This window comes from Geotrypetes seraphini, chromosome 1, assembly GCF_902459505.1.
Source record: "Geotrypetes seraphini chromosome 1, aGeoSer1.1, whole genome shotgun sequence".
Lineage (NCBI taxonomy): Eukaryota > Metazoa > Chordata > Amphibia > Gymnophiona > Dermophiidae > Geotrypetes > Geotrypetes seraphini.
Window position 1 is genome coordinate 423,112,048 of NC_047084.1, and position 8,673 is coordinate 423,120,720.

Here is an 8,673-nt window from a genome sequence, read left to right on the forward strand (position 1 = left end):
TCAGACAAGCTAGGAAGTCCGGTTTTCTTGTTTTGTTCCTTTATTGAATAAGGATAAGGATAAAGGAACACACTGCTATGTCACTGCATTCAGGGGGTATCGTTCAGAACCTTAAAATTGTTTGTGCAGGTGACACTCGGGTAGGTGGCTAGTTCGTTCCACCTCATTATATGATTAAATGTTTATAAGTTCAGTATTTCATGTTTTCAATATTATGGGTTATGTATCATGAGCAGAACAGACTTGTTTCTCAGGCAAAGTTCCCGTACCCCTCCCGCTTATGTTTCTTCTCTAGGGCTGACCATCTGCTTTGATACAAACTGAGGAATCACAAGACATTCCAGAGGGATGGGAGGCAGAATGAAGAAAATTCTAATGAACTACATTAGGGGGTCAAAAAATGGTGATTTTAGGATTCTAGGGGTAGGGGACCCTATGTATCTCTAGCCTCAGCACCTCTCAAAAAATTTGAAGGACCCACCCCTCAGTTTTCTCACAGAGTCTGTCAGCCTTGTACTCACTGTGCAATGCTTTGTGCTGAGAGGCGCCTACACTGAAACTGCAGCCAGAGGAATGAGAGAACTTCTGCCTCAAAAACTTGGATCTGGACTGCTTGCTTCTTCTGACTGCCTCTCTGACCTACCAACAAGCTGGATACCTCAACCCTCACCAGAACTTGCCTGGGCAGCAGTTGGCTCTGATCCTGGTAGAAAACCGCCACATAGGCTCTCAGCCTGTGCTCCAGCCTTCTACAGACAGAACCTGGGGTAAGCCATGCTCTCAAGGGAATGGTCCCTGAGGTCTTGAACTGTTAGTGCAGGCTGGCCAAGCAGATACACTGCAAAGCAGTGTGCCCCTCGGCTCCAGACTTTTGACCTCAGAGTCTAAGCTCTCCCGCAGCCAGAGATGTCCCAAAAAACTTTACGATTAGATTAAAAATCCAGAGTTAAAAGAAAAAATAAACATGAGAGAATAGACTGGCTCCTACCATCTCACAAATAGAGAGACAAACTGAAGAGTTACAGGACAGCCCAGAGGGATGGGAGGCAGAGTGAAGAAAATGCTAATGAGGATCTCTATACAAATCTCATGAGAAGGGATTGACTACCCAAGAGTTTAGGAATGAGGAGCCTATTGAACTAGAACAGTGCATTATGACAATGAGTCAACAGTGTGTTTCAACGATACTGAACATCTTTTACAGTTGTGGCTAGTCAATAGATTGTCTGTCTGAATACCACAAATATCTTACCAAGTCTTTCAAAAGCAAAGGCGTTTCAAATGGCTGCTGACAACTTATGTGATTCAAAAACTAGCCTGGCTTTTTTTTTTTTTTTTTTTTTGCTTTGTTTTGCTTGGCAAAGAAGTAGTATACTCCTAGATTCTTTTAAAGTATTAACCATTGCTACAGAATAGTACAACACATCTACAATAATTCTCTGCTAGCCTATAGTATTGAATAGCAGCAGGAGCTTAATTGTTTGTGGCATGCATCTTGTGCATTCAAAATACTAGAGCTGGCTGAGAAAACTAATATGTGATATTACCTCACCTTTTTATGCTGATTCCAGAACTGTTCTTAGTTTTCTTCTATCACGTACAGTTTTTTTCACAACTTTACTTCAAAGATTTATTGCTGTGCCAGTCTGTAATGCATTTGGATCGGAATAAACAGTTTGAACATTATCTGTTGGTCTGTGGTCTGATCCTTGGATCCTTGGTATTTGATTGGAAGGTCCATTGTCCCGTCCCACTTTTATCTTTAAATAGGCGTTGAATCAAATTTTAAATGAACTTGGTAAAACTTGGTTTTAAAAAAACCTCTCTCTTTGTCTTTGCTTTCATGGGTCAGTTGCTTGTCTAGACTCCTTGTGGCCCATATCCCAAAGCTAACATATTCCATGTAATACATTTAAAATAAATCACTTTTTTCTACCTTTGTTGTCTGGACATTTTATTTTTCCGTCATGTTGGTCCCATTTTGTCTCTTCTGCTTTCCTGTGTCTTCTGATAATTCCCTTTTCAGTGGTTGCTGTCTATATGTCTTTTCTCCTCTCTCCTGTCTCATTTCATTCCCTCAAAAACAAGAACTGTGGAGCGATGATCTCAATAACTAGTTTATTGTAAGAAGTTAAAAGTCTTCACAAGTAGGGGTAGTGCATATAATTGACACATCCAAAAAATACACAGTATAAAGTCTGTGGCATGGATCCGATACAGTCCATTTTTCGGTATGAAACAACCTTTTTTCCAGGGTCCATTCTGCACTCCAATTTTAAAAGACTGTATTTTGGATACATTTTAGCATCTCTCGTGGTTTTATCAGAATGGACAAGTTTCAAGTTTTATTATTTTTAATATACCGACCATCAACGAGTATCTAGCCGGTTTACAATACTAAGATTAGAATAATACTTATAGAAGGGGGAAAAGTGAACATTAAAGACGTTTTACAAGGACAAACATGAGAATGGGGGTTGAAGGAGAAAGGGGGGGGGTGAAGCTTGTTTCATACCGAAATATGGACCGTGTCGGGTCCATGCCACAGACTTTATACTGTGTATTATTTGGATGTGTCAAGTATATGCATTACCTCTACTTGTGATGACTTTTAACTTCTTACAATAAACTAGTTATTGAGATCATTGTTTCCACAGCTTTGTTTTGTTTTTGGTTGCCTCCTTCTTACTGTGGAACCATTTAGTGAACCCATCTCATTTTGTTTCATTCCTTCACCATTCCTGCCTTTTATATACTGATTTTTCCTTTTTAGCTCTCCCTACCATTTTTTACTTTCTTGCCTATTCATCCACTCAGATTTCAACTTTGTCCTTCTTTTTACTTTTCAGTTACTTACCAACTTTCCATCTTCTTTCTCATGCTCTAGGTCTCACACTTCCCATCTTACACATTTCCCAGCCTCCTGTTCCCTTCTTTCATCTACTACATACTCCTCATTGCCACATTTCTACCTCTGTACTTACTATCCTCCTCTCATTCATCTCATTGCTATCCCCTCAGTCTCTTCCACATGATTCCTCAATTTCCAGTATACCCCCCTTCCATTCTTATCTCCTGTCCCTCTCCCCCAATGGTCCATAATCTCACCTCCTCTCTCTCCTTCACCTCATGGCCCAACACTGCTCTCGCTCTCTTTCCTGATGTTCTTACCACCTCTTGCTCCATGATTTAGCATCTCTACCATCCAACCCACCCCATTCAACCCCACCCCTCCTCGATTCAATATTTCTCCTTTCCCTTCTCATCCCCTGCTTCAACATATTTCTTGTTCTTTTCAACTGCCCTTCCATCCAATATCTTCCCCTCACAGGACCTGCCTGCCTCTCCTGGGTTCAACATCTTTGTCATTGTTTTCCCTTGCCAGGTGGGAGCCAGGAGGCCTCAGCCAACCCCCCCCCCAAAAAAAAAAAAAAAATAAAATAAAATTATTGCTCAGGCTCCCCCAGTGGCAGTGAATATATTGTCCAGAATTCCCCCCACTCTGCAAACTATGCAGTTCAGTATCTTTCGCTCTCTCTTTCCATTCCCTCCTCCCCATGGTCAGGCATGTCTTTTATTTTACCCTCCCCCTATCCCACAAACTGCCTCCTTGGTTCTCTGGCATTAGCTCTTTCAAGGCAGCCTCACCTCATGACAATCTAGAAGCTTTCTCTCTGCAGCACTGTGCAAAAAGAAAGGTTCTGGGTTGTCAAGAGGCAAAGTTGCCTTAAAATAACTGATGCCGTAGGAGTGCAGTGGCAGCGTGTAAGGTAAGGGATACGGGAAAGAGACGCCGGACCACAGGGAAGAGAGAAAGGAAAGAGACACCGGACCATAGAAATTGGGAGAGGGAAAACAACATATGACCACCTGCAAAGGGGAGGGGGGAGTGAAGGAGAGAGGAGTAATGTGTTACTACGCACACAGTCTACACTTTGTTAAGCTCCAGATGTTAGTGCATGGAGCTTAACACCCTGCCCCCCCCCAAACTAGAAGGCTGCCTAAGCTCCTGTAAAATCCCTCCCATTGCCTACCAACTCTCCTCTCTCTTTCCTCTTTCATTGTTTGTTTTTCTAGTCCCTTGCCTCTTATCTCAGGTCCGCATTCACTCCTCTCATCCCCTGAGCTAACTTAAAATGGCTTCAGGAGGCCTCAAGGTCTGGACATCTCTTCCCCTTCTAGGTCTATCTCCTTCCTTTCCCTCAACTTCACGGACTTTCAGTCAAAAATTTCCTTTTCAGATGGAAACCTGACACAGCAGCCATTCTCACATGCTGCTGTCGGCTGCCCTGAAGCTTTCCCTCTGCCACGAGGTGCCCAGGTGGAAACAGGAAGTTGCATTAGAAGGGGCTGATTGCAGCAGCGGAAAAGCTCTGGAGGCAGCCACCAGCAGCTTGCAAGAAAGGCTGCCGTGTTGGGAACTCCTCTGAAAAGGAAATTTTTTGACTCTAAGACCACAAAGGTAAGGGGAAGGGAGGGAGATAGACTGAAAAGGGGAAGAGATATCCAGACTGCAGGTCCCCTGGAGATGTGGAGCCCAGGGTAGATGTCCTTTTTGCCCTCCCCTAATTCCGGCTCTGCTTGGGAGAGTAACACCAACATAATGATCGCCTTGCGGGAGTCAATCAAGGAGAAAAGATGAGGAAAACTCACAGTAGGCATGCTGCTTCTTCACAACAATGCAACGGTACACATGTTACGACAGTCACAGGCTGCCATCCGAGAATGTGAGTTTCAGCAGCTGAACCATCCACCCTACAGTCCTGACCTGTCTCCATTGGATTAATTCCTGTTCCAAGTTTTGAAGAAATTTCTGTGGACAGCGGTTTTCAAGAGATGAAGACGTCAAGGAAGCTGTGATATCCTGGTTTGAAGGTCAAACATAATTCTTTTCAAAAGGGTTAAATTCATTGCAGGAAACTAAAAATATTTTGAAAACTTTTTTCTTTCCTACTGAGGTAGATAAATTATTGAACCCCCTAGCACTCAATTTTGAATCTCCCTGTTATCTGTTCTTCCTGTCATGGATTCTTCTAATGATCCAGATAAGTTGGTAGAAGCTTGGAGTTCTAATACCACTCTACTCTTGGATGATATAGCTCCAGTTTCTGCTAGAAAAGTAAGTAGTTCACCTAAGTCACCATGGTATACTTTAGAGATACATGCACTCAAGAGTGCAGAAGACTAGAATGTGCTTGGAGAAAGTCTAACCAACTATCAGTTAAAGCCTTGTGGAAGACTAAGATGCTTTGCTATAAACATGAACTTTTTTTTATTAAGGCTTAAATCCCAGACACTGATTATGGGAGCCACTTTTTTTATGGTTCCCATATAATGTGGTGGTATGGCAGGGGAAGAATTTAGTATTTTTTGATCCAGCTCACTTAGAAATCTTTCTGGAAGCAAGCAAGAATGCTTTAAATCTGTATTGTGACTGTATTGTGTTCTCTATAATTAAATATGCTCCAAATAGTTTTAGAGTAGGGTCTCTGAGTTAGAGACCTTACTTTTCCCCGCTTTTATAAAACTGTGATAGCGTTTTTTTAATGCAGGCCAGCATGCTGAAAGCTCTGTGCTGCTCCCGACGCTCATAGGAACTCTATGAGTGTCAGTGCAGAGCATTCAGCATGCCAGCCTGCGCTATAATTTCATTTGTAAATTTATTTCTAATTATTTGTCACTTTGGAACCCATGATATGGAGTAACTGGCGTAATATATATTTTTTAATGTTTTGCTTAATTAATCCCTGGTTTTTAACATAGGCTGGCATGCTGAATGCTATGCGCTGCTCCCGACGCTCATAGAAACTCTATGAGTATCAGGAGCAGTGCAGAGCATTCAGTGCTGCACCCAACTGTTGAGGTCTTTATCTGCTGTCATTTACTAAGTTACTATATAATAATTTCAAACGTTATTATCTATATTCATCTGGTTGTACATGGGTCCAATGGAGAGGTGGTTATATTTAAAGTTGCTACCCTCTACTCCAGCTTTTCAATTCTAGTTTCCCTATACTAAGATCATAAAAATAGATCCTTCAACCTACACTCTGTTGACACAATATTGTTTCATCCTTTCTCTTACACAAAAATTAATGACTCATCTATAGATAACTCACCAGGATTTACCATGTCTACATTAACAATTGGAACTGACTCCTATGTAACTTATAATTCTCAGGGTAAATTCACACCCTATGAGTATAATACCGTCTCTACTTTCAACCGAAACTCAATAACTCTGGTCCATTTCATTTTATGATTATCTCCATTCTCTTTCAGCCATCTGCAATACCTTTCCCACAATAGTCTGCCATCCCGTGTGCATTCCATCTTCTTTGGTATCTGGCTTCCATTGTTTTTGGGGGGTTTTAAAGTCAGTCATTGGTAAATCAAAACAAAACATAAGTCAAACACATCAAAACATCAATAAGGCACAGGCAGCATCATCAATAATAAGGAGAACAATAAGTAAGGCAGGGACAGCCACATGCACACCGTGGCAGAATGAAAGCACATGAGATAGTAAGCCAAGTACTGGTGCATAAGCATAAAGTAAATGAAAATAAAAAAGAAAACACTGTACAGGTGATCAGTTATTACAGTATGTGAGCAAAGGAGACCAAATACGATGAAAAGCAGATTGCGATCCCCTGCGTTTAGCCATACTGGTAAGCATTGAGAACCATGTGCCACCAGCGAGAAGCAGATACAGATGACTGTTGTTTCCAGTAGAGCAACATGGTTTTAATGGCCAATCCAAGAAGAATGTCAGAGAGCAGAGTGTGGACGAGGAAGTGAAGGCTCCAGAATGGCAGAGCGTAGTATCACCGTACAATAATCCAGAGTAGCAGAAACAGAGAGAATGCGGCTCACAATATCCCCCACCTCTGACCAAAAGCCAGAGATGAAGGAACAGTCAAAAAACAAGTGTTGGAAAGTACCAGTAAACACCAAACATCTCCAGCATCTAGTAGAGGAAGTCGGTAAGACCCGCTGATGTTTGACAGGAGTCCACAAGGATTTATGAAGAACAAAGATCAGAGATTTTCGAATGGAGGCCGAATGCAGGGATCGATTACGTTAGCGTCACACCTGGGCCCATTGACGCTCAGTGATGGTACAGTCAAGATCCCGCATCCACAGTCGCTGGATGGGAAGAGGATGCTGCACTCCTGAAGTTGTAAGAGCACCATAAATCATAGACATTACATGGGGTCTGGAACTCCAATGAGCCAACAGTGGAGCATAATATGCAGAACCCAAGTGTAGGCTCTCCAAATCTGGACCAAAAGCAGCATGAATACTATGACAAAGTTGCAAATATCTATGAGGAGGCACCATAAAAGCTGATTGTAACTGAGCAAAGGTCATCAGGCTACGATCTACAAGTATATCCTGTATATGCCAGATTCCAGAATTTATCCACGCAGGCCAAAACACCGTACGTGACCCAATAGTAATGCATGGGTTACCCCATATAGGGGAGTGTACACTGGTATACATAGGGTGTGGGAGGGTATGCTCAAGATTAAATAATGCCTTCTGAGTAACAGAAAGCACCACCCACTTCTGGAAACAGGGAACATTGTTAGAAAAGAAGGCTGTATCCAAAGTATAGGGAGCTACCAGGCCCTTCTCTCTCATCCCCCAATAGGGCAAAGCATAACTCGTCTGGGGCAAAAACCACTTACTGGCGCCCCTTATCAAGGCCGCAGTGGCATAGGAGGAGTATTGAGGGAAGTTGACCCACCCCCACTTGACTCCAAGGTTTTTTAAGAGTAGATAGGGCTATATGAGAAGGTTTCTCATTCCAAAGGTACTTAGTCAATATCCTATCTACATTTCTGAACAGGACGGGAGAGAGAGGCAATGGAAGCATTTGTAGAACATACAAGATTTGAGGGATCATCATCATACGGATGGTCTCCAATCTACTCCACCATGTTAAGTGCAAAGGGCAGGGCCGCCATCAGAAATTTCTGGGCCCCTTACTGAGCAATCCTATTGGGCCCCCCACGCACCCCTTCCCCCCCCGACCACCCCTTCTTCCATGGACCGAATACACACATATTTTTCTCTGTCGCCGCATTCTTTAACCAAATGATTTGTAAGCCTGCAACCACGTCAAGGTAGACTCTTTCAGCAGGGCCCTAACCTAACCTAAACTAAAATAATCTATACCTATCTATTCTAAACTAACATATGTCTAATACTGAACTAATAACAAACTAACAAACATCTGCATAATAAATAACTAATAAATAATAGTGCTAGTAGCTATAATTCACTTTTGAATGTAAAATCTCAGTTAAGGATTTCTTTTGACCTTTGTAGGCCAGAAGTAGATCACAATTGCACAATATTTTTTGTAAAAGTATTAAATGTGTTTTTATAAATACTGTAAGCTTAATAAATATATCAGAAAAAACTACACATCTGAGCGCATATCTAAACATACACATCTGAGTGCATATCTGAACATACACATCTGTATGATCCCATCCTCCTCAGCTTGCCTTTAGCTGCATCATGCATGTTAAAAATGTACGATATGTTGATATGTACACCTTCCTTCCTTCCCATCCATCCTCCTCAGCCTGTCCTTACACATCCACAGCTGCATGTTAATGGTGATGTATATGTTATGATGATAAATAAGTGCATATGAGC